Below are 16292 nucleotides of genomic sequence, written 5' to 3' on the forward strand. Positions count from 1 at the left end.
TTTTTCCTTACCATGTCAGCCTCGAAAAAATATTTTAAATTCAACTTTTAAGCATAGTCTCTTAAGGAATTCATCACTGAAACCAAGTCTGCCCTAGCACATGGCACAAAAGTCAACAACTCGCTTAAAACCTTTATTTGCTCAAAAGTCAACTTAACATGGGATAAATTCACTATTTTAAACCAATTAACCACAATACCTTCCATTAAAGAAATCAACCTCATCTCCTTTGAGATCTGCTGCTCACATAATCCATATTCCACTTTCCATTCCTTTTGTAATAACGGTCTCTGTTGTTCTTTGCACCAAAATGATTGCTGCTTCTTCCCCATTGATTCTTCTCTCCTCCTCTGGGCACCTACATTGCTGCCTGGGCCCAAGTTCTCCTTCCTGTACCCCTATTTTGGTACACTTCAACATGCTGAAAATCCTGCCACTCTGCATAAGAACTCTCTCTGAACAGCTGTTTTTTGAAGCTGTTCTGAGGATTATTGCACACTTTTGATGGCTTTGCAAAAGCAGCTTCCTTAAAATCATCCAACCCTCATCTCATCCTTTTGAGAGCCCTCCTTTCAGCCCAATGACAGTCCAAATCACTTCTATTAACATGCTCACCCACTTCTACATCAGAGGAACTCGTCTCAGGTGGAATAAAATTAACGCCTTCTTCATACTCTTATGTCTCTCTGAAATGTTTTAGCTTCCTGTTTTATTGTACATTTCATTGTAACCAATGTTTTACTTAAAAACACCTAAACAAAGCTGAAGTTGAAGTTGAAGCTCCAAGGGTGTTATAGTCAGCTTTAAAACCATGTCTAAGAAAATACTATATTAATTTATATGGTCTACCATATTTATTTGCTTTTATTTTGCTTACAAGCTGCAGCTCTGACTATCAACTGCCTGATGCTGCACCTACTGCTTCAACACCCAGCATTAGTGTTACCAGCCCAGTTTTGAGGTCAGTTTAAGAAGGGAAGGGAAAGTGGAGAGCAACTTGTACCTTGTACTTGTAACTTGTACCTTGTACTATTCCCTGATTTAGGGACTGCCAATAGGGTGGAAGAGAAGCATGAGAACAGCATCCTAGAAATGGGCCAATGCAGCACCTCCAGCTTCTTCCATGTCACTTGCCTGACTTTTTCCATGCCCCCCCCCCCAGAATGATGATATATCCAAGCAGGCTGGACAGTCAATGAGGTGCACCCCTCAAGGATATGCCAACCCTGGGGTAGCCATGCCTTTTGGCCATCCTGTCTCTCCCAGCTCAGTGATTGCTCCCCGCCTCAGTTTCCATCAGGGCTTGACAAACAACATGACACATTATTGTGTGCCTCTCCCAAGCATGTACATGCTCATCCTCCCTGTCTGTACCAATAAGCAGCCAAAATGCTAATTAAGCTTGAGATGCCTAGGTTGTAACCAGGGCTTTATCCCTCTAGCCACCAGTTCTGACTTATAATTATTTATCTGACCCATGATTTGGTTGTATATGAATTTTAAAACCAAATTTCAAACACAATCATACACCTTGAAGGCACAATATAGGTCGGTCAAAAAATAGCTTTAATCCATCAACAATTAAAAAGTTTAGCACTTTTGTCCTAAACAAGAACTTCTTCAAAACTTCTTAAAAAAAACTATTACTCAAGCCCTGAATTTAAAAAATCATGCCATAAAATGCTATCAACAGAATGGCCTCACTGAGACCAACGACTGGTGTCAGAACCATGGCCTTAAGCTCAATGCCAAAAAATGTGTTGTCATCCCCTTTGGGAAAAACCCAGTTCCCATGAATTACCACATTGATGGTAGTCCAATGAACACAGAAAGTGTTATAAGAGATCTGGGAACACAGGTTGACAGCAACCTCTCTTTTGATCACCACATTGCCACTATGGTCAGAAAGTCCTTCTGTGTGGCACATCTCATTACTAAGGGTTTTGCATTCAGGAAGAAAGAGGTCATTGTCTCCCTCTACCCTTCCCTCATTAGGTCAATCATCGAGTACAATGACCCATTTGGCATGTACCTCACTAGACACGTGCAACAACTGGGGAGGCCACAAAAGTACCTCACAAAGAGGATTGTAGGGGTTAAACACTTGTCCTACATGGACAGACACAAAAAACTCCAACTATCATATCTCCTATTTAGAGGCAATCTCTGCTTGACTTACAAAGCCATGTCCGACCCAGCTTTTTTACAAATGCTACATCTAAAGAAATCCCAATCCCTCTGCATCACACGCTCCAGAGACCTCAACCTGATTACCACAATTAATAGAACATGCTGGAGGGACAGGTTCATAACCCAGAGACTGCCCATGCTATGGAATAGACTTCCCATATATGTCAAGCAGAGCACCTCGCTGACCCTCTTCAAGAGAAATATTGATGAGTGGATGGGAAACAGAAAATTCACCCCAGGGATAACTCCAGTGGCTCTACTCGACAGAGGCACTGGTAACTAAGGTCGGGTGGTACTATGTCGGGGCAATCCTATGGCTAGGCTTGTAAAGGCCTCAGGGCCATTAGCCTAATACACACCTATGAACCTGTGAACCTATGTGGTACATTCCAACCAATTAAACATCCATAATCAACTCCTCCTACCAGGAAGTTAATTCACCTAAAATTGTTACAAACCTTAACATTTATGCTAATGAATATATATTAAAGACCTTATTAAAAAGTAAATGCACATAATTTTAAAATACACGACAAAGAGACCATCTCATTTAACCCAGGGAACTTGTAAGCATTCAACACAATTTGGCAATATAATTCCCTCTTTTCCAATAAATCAGTCCACAGACCCCACCCCTCTCATGGTTTTTTTTCAACCTTATCCATAACAAAAAATAAAAAGAAATGCAAAGGAAATTTTGCCAAATGTTTAAATGGAGCTCTTTTTATTTTTTTTTTACATTCATCAATGTCCTGTAGATATTCATAAATACAATATTTTGTTTTTCTCTCAGTTTTACCTATACAGAAAGACAGGCATTGCTGACATTTAACTAAGTAAACACACCTCATCCCAACGAGATCACCTTTTGCCCCTATACACAAATACTCTCATTCATACTCACAAAGGGGCATTGAGAACAAGAGCAACTCTTAAAGGTACCTTTTTTGGGTGTTAATCCAAGTCAGCTTACCCTCCTCCAACAGATCTTTAAAGCATCTCCCTCGGCTAAAAAAACATAGAGGGTTTTGGTCCAACATTTTCAAACAAATCATTATTAATATAATTAATATAAAACGCCCCGTCAGTTTTTTTCTAATAAATGCCTAATGGAGAAACTGTCAAGCTAAAAGATGGTAACCATAGCTTTTACAAAATTATTTCCAATACCATCCTTCCTACAGGATATATTATTTACATCCTCCTCATTAATTAGGGGTACAAATATTCCATTTTTTTTCTTTCTGTAACAACTTCCTGCGTAAGAGGGCTTACAAATCATAAAGGGTAACCCTTATTGGTAAGCATATTACCAATTTGTCACATTCATTCAAAAAATAATCAGAATTGGACACTATCCTAGCCAGTCTAATGAACTGCCCTTTAACAATAGATGTTTTCTGATGCTGAGGATGGCAGCTCATATAATGAAGCATAGCACTAGAATATGTTGATTTCCTATAAACATGCAAGACTAATTTGTTACTATCCAAATTATTTTAATTAACACGTCCAAATAATTAATAGAGGTACTATCAACTACTTTTGTAAATTTCAAAAACTGGTAGTATTATTAATATATTCAAAAAACAAATCAATTTGTAATGAAGTATGCCACCAAATAATAAAAATATCATCCAAAAATCTATGTTAAACAGGCTATTAAACACAAAAGATTTTTCTCCCATTGTGCCTTAACAATGTTAGTAAAAATGGGCGCACAAATCTCTCCCATTGCTACATCTGTCTTCTGACAAAAAATGATTTGCAAAGAACAAAAAAATTATATGCTAGTACCATATCCATAAGGTCAGTCAAAGTTTTTGCATCCCTGTTATCTAGTCCCCTGCTATCAATTAAAAATTCATAAAACCACTCCAGATCTAGTTTGTGTGGAATTACTGTGTATAAATCTTTCACGTCAATATGATTCTGGCAGATAAAGCTAAAGGGAGAGCTACAAACTGTGTACATTAATAACACATGAAGAACGTGTACATTATTGAAACTTCTATTTATTTCATCATCACCAAAGGTGTTCCAAAGAGCTGTTGCACAAGTAATTGAAAGAATGGAAACTTTTATAAGCATAAGTAATGATATATTCATGTGAGGGTCAGATATAAAAAAAATATATATGACAAGCTACTCATACAGTTGTTAAACAGATTAAAGCAAAATCATATCTATATAACCGTACATGTAAAATAAAAGTGTGAAGTCTAAAAATACATGGGTCATATTCTAATGTCAGAGGAAATGAAACTTAAAGTCAGAGCAACTATGCAGATGCCAAAGCCAAAAGACAATTAGGCATTACAAAGATTTCTAGGAATGGTTAAATAGCTTATAAAGATAACTTTACGATAGGTTTGAGAAACAATGCTCCTGAAACAAATCAGTTGGAACAAGATGTAGCCTGGTACAAACAAGAAAAGGCTTCTGAAATTCTCAGGAAGCTAGCTAACAAATGCAGTCATGTTAACAATCTATGATAAATCAGCCAGTATTGCTGCAATTTGAAGCAAATGTTTTTAAAATCTTTAAGGAAAATGAGCTAATTACCTAAGAGACCTCACATCTTTACCAGGGGCTGAGGTGACCTCAAGAACAATGGAACCTCTTATCAAGAAGGTTCTAGTCAAAATTAATGAAGAATCTGCAACTCTGGTTACAGTTAGAAGTAATGGAGAAGTCTTCTTTCCCAGCCATTCTGCAGGCTCCTTTTTCTACTGGCTTGGAGCCTGCTGAGTAGGTAACAGATAAAGAAGAACAAATGATACATGTGTGTCTTCAGTACTGAGATTACTGATACAGAAGTAAGGTCCCACACCTGTGGTGTTTGACTTCAGCTATGAGAAATTTGCCAATGCCTATTACTTGGTGCTAAAGAAATTATCTGTGTTTTTTTTTTCTCCTTTCAAGTTCTCAGTTGGGAATGCAGAATCAGTTGCCTCCTTAACTCCCAGGCACCCTGTTTTTTCAGTATCCGCTCCAGAAACACCAGCATCAACAGTAAGTTTTTATCTTCAATATATCAGCCATTATCAACTACCAAAATGTTAGTCTTAACTTCAGTATGAACAGCCACAGTACTGATAAACGTCTTTGATGTCAACAGCGGTGTCAACCTTTCCACTCTCGATACTATCAACCTAATGTCAGATTCTGGCTCAATTATCAACCTTGAGGCTTCCACGCTGATGTTAATCTCTATATTCCTGGAACCAACGTCACAGTCCATTGTTTCTTTTACCTGGGACCTTGTCCTGAGTAGCTTGGGGCCAAAGTTAGCAATGATAACAGTATCAATTCTGAGTCAGCACCCTTCAGATTTGTGGCATGCACTCATACTGCAACCCAAAACAGCCGTGCAAAATACCTAGAGCAAGAAAATAAACTGGTCTGAAAGAAGGGTCCCATAAAAGCCACAAGTCAGTTGAAGAACTTTAAATGGCACACTACTAATGCTTCCAAACTTGAAAACAACTTACAAAGCAATTAGAAACAACTCAAACTTTAACCCCGCTAATTTCCAAAATGAACTCAAAGCATGTAATTGGGCAGTCCTAAAACATCTACCACTTGAAGAAGCTGTATTATATTTCAACACCAAATTCGTAGCTATGTTTGATACTCATGCAGCTGCACGTTCTATAAGAACTAAAGCAAAAGTTGCTCCATGGCTTTCAAAAGAAACCAGACAAATGATCTTACTTAGAAACAAAGCTTGGACTACTTGACATACCACAAAATCCCCCTTAGATCAACTTAGATTTAGACAACTAAGGAACAGTACTAAAAAAATCTACCACCCTAAATAAAAAAAAAACTTTTACTGCCATTTACACCAGAAGCATCAAAACAATGCGCAAAAGTTTTGGGCAGGCATAAATAAACTTATTCACCCAGGGCAATGCACAACTCCTACCCCCTCGGCTACCATCCAAAAACCTTTGGAAGACGTTGCCAATTCCTTTAATAGTTTCTTCACAGAAACTATCCAGTCACTAGCTAACCAACTATCTCCCAGTTGCCCAAGTCCTAACACCGCCGCACCTATTTCTCCACTCCCCTTTAACTTTCAACCAGTTTCCACAACACTTATCTATGCCCTAATCAAGAAACTAGAATGTACCATCCTTGCAGTGGATCTCCTCCCAGCTGAGTATCTACAAAAAGTTGTGGATGCCAAAAGCATACCCAATCTCTATCCTGACCAATAGAACTATATCAGAAGCCACTAGCCCCTCCATCTGGAAGACATCCCATGTTGTTCCACTCCACAAAGGGGGCAGTTCCACTGAACTTTTAAATTATAGACCTATAGCTATTTTATCACCCCTGGCTAAAATTATGGAGAAGTGCATCCATAAACAACTCCTGAGCCATCTCATTCAGCACAATCTCCTGGCTAACTCGCAGCATGGTTTCAGACCATTTCACAGTACAACCACGGCCTTCCTCTCCTTCTCCAATGTTATTAATAAAAACCGAAACAACAATAAGCATTCTTCTGCCTTCTTTCTTGATCTTTCCAAAGCCTTCTACATGGTCAACCACCAACTACTCATACACACACTTAAAACTATTCCCCTAGATGTCCAGGCTATCCAATGGTTCAACTCTTATCTGAGTGGTAGACAACAGGCTGTACCATGGCAGAACAAATGATCTTCCCTTGGGGTCCCTCAGGGCTCTATATTAGGACCCCTATTATTTTCTATCTTTATTAATGACCTGTATGCAGTCATCCCAACAGCCACCTGCATTCAATATGCGGATGACTCCACTTTGATTTGCTCTGTCACCTCCCCTTTAAGTCTCTATCCCAAAATGTTTTTAATACTGTAGAAAACTGTCTCTGTAATCAACGTCTCCTATTAAATCCTAACAATACAAAACTACTGCTTTTTCTCCCCCACTCATAAAGCCTCTGCTCCAACCTTTACTATAAAATCTAATAATGTCATTGTCATTGGCTCAGATCCCTGTACCAAACTCTTAGGTGTAACAGTTGATAATAACCTCAAGTTTGATATGCATATTAATCAAACTATTAAAAAAGTTAATAAAAAACTTGGCTCACTATACAGGTTCAAACCTTTCCTCACTCCACTAGCTAGGACGGTAATTACCCATACACATCTACTTTCCACCCTCCTTTATGCATCCCCTCTCTTCACAAACTTGAGTAAGTCTGACCTTAATAAACTCTCTAGCTGCTTTAATCATATTGCTAGATTTGCCACTGGAGCAGCATACAGAACACACCATTGTCTGAACCTAAAGAATCTAGGGTGGCTAGAACTGGCTCTCCAACTTCAGTACAATCAGCTAATAGTAGCATATAAAATTCTCTACCAACCTGAAAACAAACCCACACTTACAAAAATTATAGCTCCTTACAGCAACCTCAGGACACTTCGCTCATCCAACAAATTACTAGTCCAAACCCTCAAAAGCAACAACTCATCTGGTGACTCTCTATATGCCAACTCTGTTGGCAAAATATGGAACTCACTTCCTGCTGAGCTTACTTCAGAACCCATTCTGACCCAGTTAAAAAAAAAAATCTAAAACAGTACTTTAAAAGTAATATTGGACTGCCCATTCAGTGGCCTGGCTGTTGTCACTGCTGATACATTATAAATGGACTTGCAAGTCTTTACATGTAGCAGTTCCAAAAAAATTGGGTTGTTAGTTGTTGACCCGGTGCAGCAAGGAGGAAATATTTCAATATGTTTATGTAAAGGATTTTGAAATTATTATTTTTTTGGTTTTGTTGATGTTCTCTGCAGGTTAGGGATCAGTCATGAAGGGAGTAATGGCTGTGTCCTTGCTCTAATCCTGACTAACTCTGGAAATATAAACATGTGCTAAAGAGGTCTTTTGGCCACCCCTACATTGCTTCCTAATTGTTACTCTATAGCAAATCAGATTTATGTATGACAGAATGAATAACATTTATCCTGTGTATTGTATTTGTAACCATGCTTTAACTTGTTAAATGTAACAGTTTTTCTGTATGCACGTATGGAGGTTTTCTCCCCGGGCCTCCGCTGAAAATGGACAGGTATCCAGTCGGACTATCCCGGTCAACAAATGTAAAATAAATAAATAAATGTGTAGCCCTCACATTATACCTTACATCAATACCAGGCTCATTTTCAGTACCAGAATTTTCTGTTGCTAGCCACCGGCCTTGCAGTTTCTCATACATGACAGAAGGCTCTAATGTCTTTAGAAGTTTTCCCAGACCAACTTCGATTTCCAAAGGAAGGCTTTCCTCCTCACCTGAATCACAAGCTACCCAAGCAGCACAAGATGACATTATGCAAAAAGGAAAAATAATCCCCTGCCAACAGTGTCATCTACAGGAATACACTGATTTCTCTGCATCCCACCAATTGATCCAGCAAGGGGGGGGGGGGTGCTGAATGGCTCCAAGTACTCTCTGCAGTGGACAATGCAGAACAATTTAAGGTCAACTAAAAAGTCTTCATGGATGGTCAACCCACTGGCAGATATACTCAGACAACAGATACAGTACCATCAGTTTCAAAAAAAAAAAAGAAAGAAAATGATGTCACGCATGAATCACCCCACAAATTGAAGTTGCTGGTAAAATACACTAAAACTATATGCCTTAACCACTCTCAGAAAAACATCACAGCCCTGTGGTCCACCAACCAGACAAGGAAGTCAGGGTGGACAACCACTTGGGGAAGTGTATTTATGCATCCTTTCCTTTTTTTTCTATAGGGCACTTAACTATTTCACCCATTTGCTAAATTCTGCATTAGAGGTATCCAATGAAGTAGATTCAGACAACAGACCAGTTGCCTGATGGACCAATAAAGGAAAAACTAAAATTCCAGTGTCTATAATGACTAACCTTATATTATGTGTAGACTGTAATACTGCCAAATGTTCCCTTAGGGACACAAAATCTGGTGTTTATGCTCGCTGGCACGAGTCCTAGGTTGATTAACTTTGCTGAGGATACCATGGCGATCATCATCAATTCAACACACCAGGAACTTGCTTTTTTTTTTTAAACAAGGAACATCTTTATTAAATTATAACTTATGACACAGGCAATCATACATTTATATAAATGAAAACAAACCATATTGACATAATCTTAGTTGCAAGCATTATACATCACAAACCATATTGACATAATTTTAAATGCAAACATTATACATCGCTTATAATTTTAGATGCAAACATTATACATCACTTATAATCTTCTCAATCACTGTCAGTCAAACATTACATAGCTCATTCAAATCCTGCCTTCTTTTAAACCTCATTCCCCCCTGTAGGTATTGTTCCACTATTTCCCATTTTTTTCCTATGTAATTTGCTCCTACTCTTTTCTAAGGAACCCAATTCCACTTGTTAGGAACATTTTTTTTGGAGGGGGGGTGAAATGAAGGTGCACATGAAGAAAATGATAAACACCGATACCTTGACCTGGCCAAAGCTTTTAACACAATTCCCCACTCAGGCATAGCAGAAAAGCTAAATAAACTGGGAATAAACCCCTACATCATCCACTGGATTGCCAACTGGCTCATAAATAGGACACAAATAATCAAAACAGGGAAAGTTACCTCTACAAAGAGACCAATCACCAGTGTAGTAGTGTTCTGTGCTAGGACCACTCCTCTTCGGCATCTACTTTTATGAAGTAAATGCCAATATCAAAGGTTTCTGACTGACTAAGTCTGTAGATGACTGCAAGGTAGGAGCGATCATTGAATCTCCAAATGACTTAGCTATCCTGCAGGAAGGTTTGTCTCAAATAAATAACTGGTGTCAAAATCATGGGCTGAAACTTCTTCTTTTGGCTTTTCCTGGTTAGGGGTCACTACAGTGGATCACCTGTCCGCTCATGATTGGCAGTGGAGTTTTACAGTGTTGAGTTGCCAGCCCAGCGCCCAACCTTCTACAGAAGGCACACACATGCACACACTCACGCCCAGGGCCAATTTAGAGTGTCCAATACACCTACAGCATGTCTTTGGGATGTGGGAGGAAACCAGAGCACCCAGAGGAAACCCACACAACCACAGGGAGGACATGCAGACTCCACACAGAAGGCACTCCAGCCAAGGATCGAACCTGAGAACCTCTTGCTGTGAGGTGGGAATGCTAACTGCTGCACCACCGTGGAAAAAATATATTACTGTATTCTTTGATAAGTCATCTACCCCAGGGAACTACCACATTGACAATATTCCTCTAGGAGTTGACCCAGTTGTTTGGGATTTGGGAACTTATATGGAGAGTGGCTTAACTTTTTGACCAACATGTCTATTGTTGTAAGAAAGTCCTTCTATATTGAATACCTTATAAACAAAAGGATTGTGTCTATATCTAGGGAAGTCATTGTTCCCCTTTACTCTGCCCTCATTAGGTCAGTCATTGAATATAATACCCGCTTTGGCATGTATTTGTCCAGAAACATGCAACAGCTAGAACTCATACAGAAATACCTTACTAATAGGATGCAAGGCCTGAACAACATGTCCTACATGGACAGAGTCAAATCTTTATCACTATACTCAGTATCCTATAGACTGCTAAGAGGTGAGCTGTGTCTGGCATACAAGGCATGCTTCAACCCACTACTGATAACTTTACTGCATGTCAGCAAGTCAAATGGCATCAGAAATACTCAGTCTAGGGATGTAAACCTCTTCTACAACATCAGCAGATCAGTTTGGAGAGGCAAGTATATTTCACTGAGGAATCATTACTCTGCAACAGACTCCCCATCCACATAAAATTAGAAGTTATGTACCTACCATAACGTTCCATGTTAGTTGTCTTCTCTCGCCTTCTTTCTTGCTGGATGGGTTCGGAGCCGATCCTCGGCTCCGACTCGGCACTTGCTAAGCTCGAGAGCTAATTTTACCAGCTCGAGGCAACCCTATATCCCATGATGCAAGGCGGAGACTACCCAGATCTCGTTTGGTAGCTAAAGAAATAGTAATATTTTCTTCCAACTGAAGAGGAGGAAGAAAAATAACAATACTAAATAACATCATAACCCTCTAGAAAGGATCAACCTAATCTAGTGACACTAGAAGTTGAACAGCTAGAAAAAGGGAATAACCTCTTAATAGAAGATGCATAATCTTCCCGGTCTGACCAGGCTAGGGGGATGGAGGGCGGGACGCAAGAAAGAAGGCAAGAGAAGACAACTAACATGGAACGTTATGGTAGGTACATAACTTCTAAATGTTAAGTTGTCAATCTCGCCTTCATTCTTGCTGGATGGGACCGCGTCCCTAGCACCTCTATCCTGGGTGGCTCAATGGAACAGACTCTTGAGAACGGTGGAACCATAATTCGCTCTGTCTCCGGAGGCCAAGTCTAATTTGTAATGTGAAACAAAGGTATGAGGAGAGGCCCATGTGGCTGCTGCACAAATAGTGTCTATTGGAAGTCTAGCTTGAAAAGCTGTAGATGTAGCTAGAGCTCTGGTAGAATGGGCTTTTGGCTTAGAAATCAACTCTTTGCCTCTGAGCTGATAAATGTAAGTGATCACAGAAGACAGCCATCTAGATAAAGTTACCTTGGAAACTGGAAGGCCTTTCCTGCTCTCTGCATAGGATAGAAACAGTTGATCAGATTTCCTAAAAATTTTAGTCTTGTCCAGATAATATCTGAGCTGGCGGTGAACATCAAGACAATGTAACTTTTGTTCCGCTCTATCAGAATAATTCGGGAAAAACACTGGAAGATCAATGGATTGATTTAGGTTCGTCTGCGATGCCACTTTTGGTAAGATGGATTAGTCCTTAGAGATACCGTATCTTTGTGGAATAATAAATAGGGAGGACGAATGCAGAGAACATGAAGTAATGGCGACTAGAAAAAGTGTCTTCCAAGAAAGCAATTTCAAAGAACAGGCAGCTGCAGGTTCGAAAGGGGGAAGAATCAAGGATGTTAAAATTAAATTTAGATCCCACTGTGGTGGGGGGTCTCTAATCGGAGGTTTCAGTAAAAAGATACCTCGAAGGAATGCCTTGCAAGGTTTATGTGACATAATGTTGTGGTCCAAAAGGCCTATATGAAAATTTGAAATGGCTGCCAGTTGAACTTTCACTGTGGAAGAAGAGGATCCTGAATGAAAAATCTCAGCTAGGAAGTCCAATACCGAATGAATTGGAGCAGTATAGGGGTCTATGTTCCTAGCTTTTGCCCAGAAAGAGAAACGTCGCTATTTACTAGTGTAAATCTTTCTGGTAGAAGATTTTAGGGAAGCTACTATGATATCCCGGACAGGATTAGAAATCATAGGAAGCCTGGCTAAGGATGGAAGTGGAGCAACCAAGCAGTGAGGTTGAGAGACGGTATGGATTGGTGCAGTTGACCCGACTGGTGGGTCAGAAGATCTGGAACCGGGTCCAGATGCCATGGCTGTACCAAGAGATAATGATGTAGGAACGGAAACCATATCTGTTGAGGCCAATAAGGGGCAATGAGAATCAACTTGGCTCTCAAGGCGGTTGCTTTCTGAATTAGCTGAGGTATCAGCGGAAAAGGGGGAAAAGCATAAAGAAGTCCCCGGGGCCAATCTTGGGTTAGAGCGTCTCTGGGGGGATGGCCTGGAAGGGGGAAGAGAGAGAAGAAGTCTGGGCATTTGCTATTTTGAGGTGTAGCGAAAAGGTCGCAGCAAGGAAGGCCCCACTTCTGAAAAATCTCTTCCGTCACTGATTGTTTGAGAGACCACTCGTGAGGCATGAGAATAGCTCTGCTCAATCTGTCCGCTATGATGTTGGATTTCCCGGGGATGTGTGTTGCTATCAGAAACCGGTGAGAGGAGATTGCCCATTGCCAAAGTCTGAGAGCCTCTCGACACAGTGGATAGGACTTGGTTCCGCCCTGTTTGTTTATATACCACACTACGGACATATTGTCCGTTTGGATTGCAATAGTTCCCAGGGGAAGAGAGTCGTTGAGGGCTTGCAACGTTAAAAGCACTGCTCTCATCTCCAGGATATTTATGTGCAGATGGTACTCGAAAGGTTGCCAAGTGCCATGGACCATTCTGCCCTGATAATGCCCCCCCCACTCGATCAGGGAGGTGTCCGATGTAACCGTGGCAACTGGGGCAAGAGGAACAAAAGGTCTGCCTTGATGGATTTGAGGGGACGATATCCACCAAGTCAGATGCCTTTTGCAAGTTGGAGTTACTATGATCTCGTGACACATGGGAAGTTGTTGAAAAGACCATTGGGTGAATAGCATCCATTGTAGAAGACGCATGTAAAAGCGGGCAAGGGGAAGAAGTGTTATTGCGGCCGCCATAAGACCCAATACCTTCAGAGCAAATCTGGCCTGAATTTTGTTGCTGAGAAGAATCACCTGGACGTGTCTTTGAATGTCCAAGATCCTTTGGTCTGTTAACTTTGCTGAAAGTTGTACGGTGTCCAATCTTGCGCCTATAAAAGTAATAGATTGACAAGGCGACAAGGCAGATTTTTCGAAATTTATAGAAATTCCTAGCCCTCTGCAAATGTGAATGCTGTAATTTCTGGCTTGGAGAAGCCGATGCCTGGTGGTGGCAGTGAGGAGCCAGTCATCTAGATATGGAAACACCTGGAATCCTTGACGTCTCAGGTGAGCTGTAACCACTGCCATACATTTGGTGAACACTCTGGGGGCTGTAGTGAGTCCAAAGGACAGGGCTCTGAATTGGAAGTGACTGGTCCCCAGTCGAAAGCGGAGAAATCTTCTGGAGCGTCTGTGAATTTTTATGTGATAGTACACATCCTGAAGATCTATCGAGCACATCCAATTGTCCTTGCCCAGAAAGGGCATAATGGACTGAAGCGTGACCATCCGGAATCTTGATTACTTTACAAACTTGTTGAGTTTGCTCAGATCTAATATTGGTCTCCAGTCCCCTGTCTTTTTTGGAACTAAAAAGAACCTTGAGTAGATTCCGGATCCTATTTGGTCTGCTGGGACTGGCTGGATGGCTCTTTTTACTAGCAGTTTTGATATTTCTAGTACTGCTAGTTCCCTTAGACTGGGTGGAACGTCTGGAAGGGTTCCCTTTTGTTGAATTGGGGTTTGAATAAAGGGAATTTTGTAACCCTTGGATATAATCGACTGTACCCATTTGTCTTGAGAAAGGGAAAGCCAGGCTATTGGGTACAGCGATAATTTTCCCCTGACTGCCTCCGAAGGCGGACAATTGGGCAACATCTCAGGGATGCTGGAAGGGTTTGTCAGAAAGAGGCTCTCTGCTACCCTGATTCTGCGGACCCCCTCTGCCCCTAGGGCGGCGTCTATTATTGTTACCCCCTCTGCCTCTGGGGGTAAACTGACTTTGTGCGTCAGGCGTGACTCCTTGAGATTTGCGGAACCACATTTTCCCTCCCTTCTGTCCTTTGGGGTAAGGTCTTGAAGGGGTGGAGAAATGGACTCCTACGGCAGAAAGAGTCTTGCCATCTTGTTCACATCTAGTCAAAGTGTCTTTCACTTGAGGTCTGAACAAGGTCGAACCATCAAAGAGGGAGTTTGTGAAGGACGCCTTGAAGGGGTCTGCAAAATTACAAAGCCGCATCCAGGACTGACGCCTTAAAGCCACTCCTGTGCCTGCGGCCCTACTTGCTCCATCGGCTGCATAAGAAATGAGCCGCATGGAGGAGTTAACAATGGAGTTAAGGATTCCTAGCTGTGAGCTAATCTTATCCTGAGACCCAGCAGCTGACGGATCCTGTAAAACTTCTCCCAACTCTTTAAGAACATCTCTTTGAAGGCGGGTGAAGTGGCATAAGTAGTTCAGCGATCTCATGGCAAAAGTCGCTGAAGAAAAAATCTGCTTGCCATACCTGTCTATAGCCCTAGAATCCTTGTTAGGAGGATGGACAGGTACTGAAGGATCAGCTAGTGGCAGCAGCCACCACCATGGCATCAACTGGGACACCCTTTGTTAAATATTGTCTATCTTGTGGGGCCGTAATGAATTTTGAAGGCCTCCTAGGGATAGGTTCCACCGAATCCGGAGCCATCCACGCCTTCTGAGCCACTACCTCCATAAGAGGGTCGAAAGGCGGAGACACCCAGGAGGTGGAGGGTCGAGATCCGAACGCCTCCAGGTATACTGACTCGTCCTCGGAAGGATTAAGGGAGGGCCAGTTACCCCTCTGCTTAAGGAGTTCAAGGATGTCTGAGAATGAGACATCCTCAGAGGAGGACCTTGGGGATCCCTCCGACTCATCCAGGTCAGTATCTGATGTAGTAGACTCAGGGGAGTCTAGATGTTTCCTCTTACATATCCTCTTACGCAGGGGTTCACCTGACGGATCAGGAGAAGCCTCGGAAGAGAAAGATATTCCCAATGGGGAAACCTGAGGCGTTGGATCTCTGGGTCCGGAAGCAAGAGAGTGGGAAGAGACGTCAGCAGGCACTGTAGTGGGAGGAGCTGATGGAACTGTCCGTTGACTAAGCCCAGGGGCTAGTACACTCCTCATCACCTCGAAGGCTCCCCCATCAGAGAGACCAGAAAGTTTCCGCTCCGAAGAGATAGGAACCCCAGGCCTCACCGAGAGGGAAGGCTCCGAGGCAGATGTCGGGGCTGAGCTCACCAACGCCGAAGCTCCGAGAGGGAGAACGGAGTCGGACAGGGGTCCGATGCCACTCGCCCCCTCGGAGCCGATGAGAGAGACCAGACGCCCGGATCCCTCCAATGAAGGCCTCAAGGAGGAAATCGGAGCAGAGGACGACGGAGCCGAAAGGGGTGGTATCGGCTCCGAAGCTACAACAGTGACGGTTCCGAGGAGCTCCGGCTCCGAGCTCTGTAAGAGAGTCGAAGGAGGAATGTTTGGTGGATGTGAAATAGCTACCGTCTGTTGAGATGGGCTATGGAGTATTTGGGCCAATGCCTGAGACTTTAATAGTCTACTCACCACTCTCTCGCGGTCGTGATCAGACAGCCTGGACGACAGAGAAGAACGGCTCCGATGGCTCCGCTCCAAGAGCAAGGGTGATCTCGGAGCCGAACGTATGGACTCTACTGAAGGGGATCGAGATCTCTTTTTTGAGATCGATGGAGCCAACGGAGCCGAAGA

Source organism: Protopterus annectens, chromosome 6.part0, assembly GCF_019279795.1.
Source record: "Protopterus annectens isolate FY-2018-M chromosome 6.part0, PAN1.0, whole genome shotgun sequence".
NCBI classification, from domain to species: Eukaryota; Metazoa; Chordata; order Ceratodontiformes; family Protopteridae; genus Protopterus; species Protopterus annectens.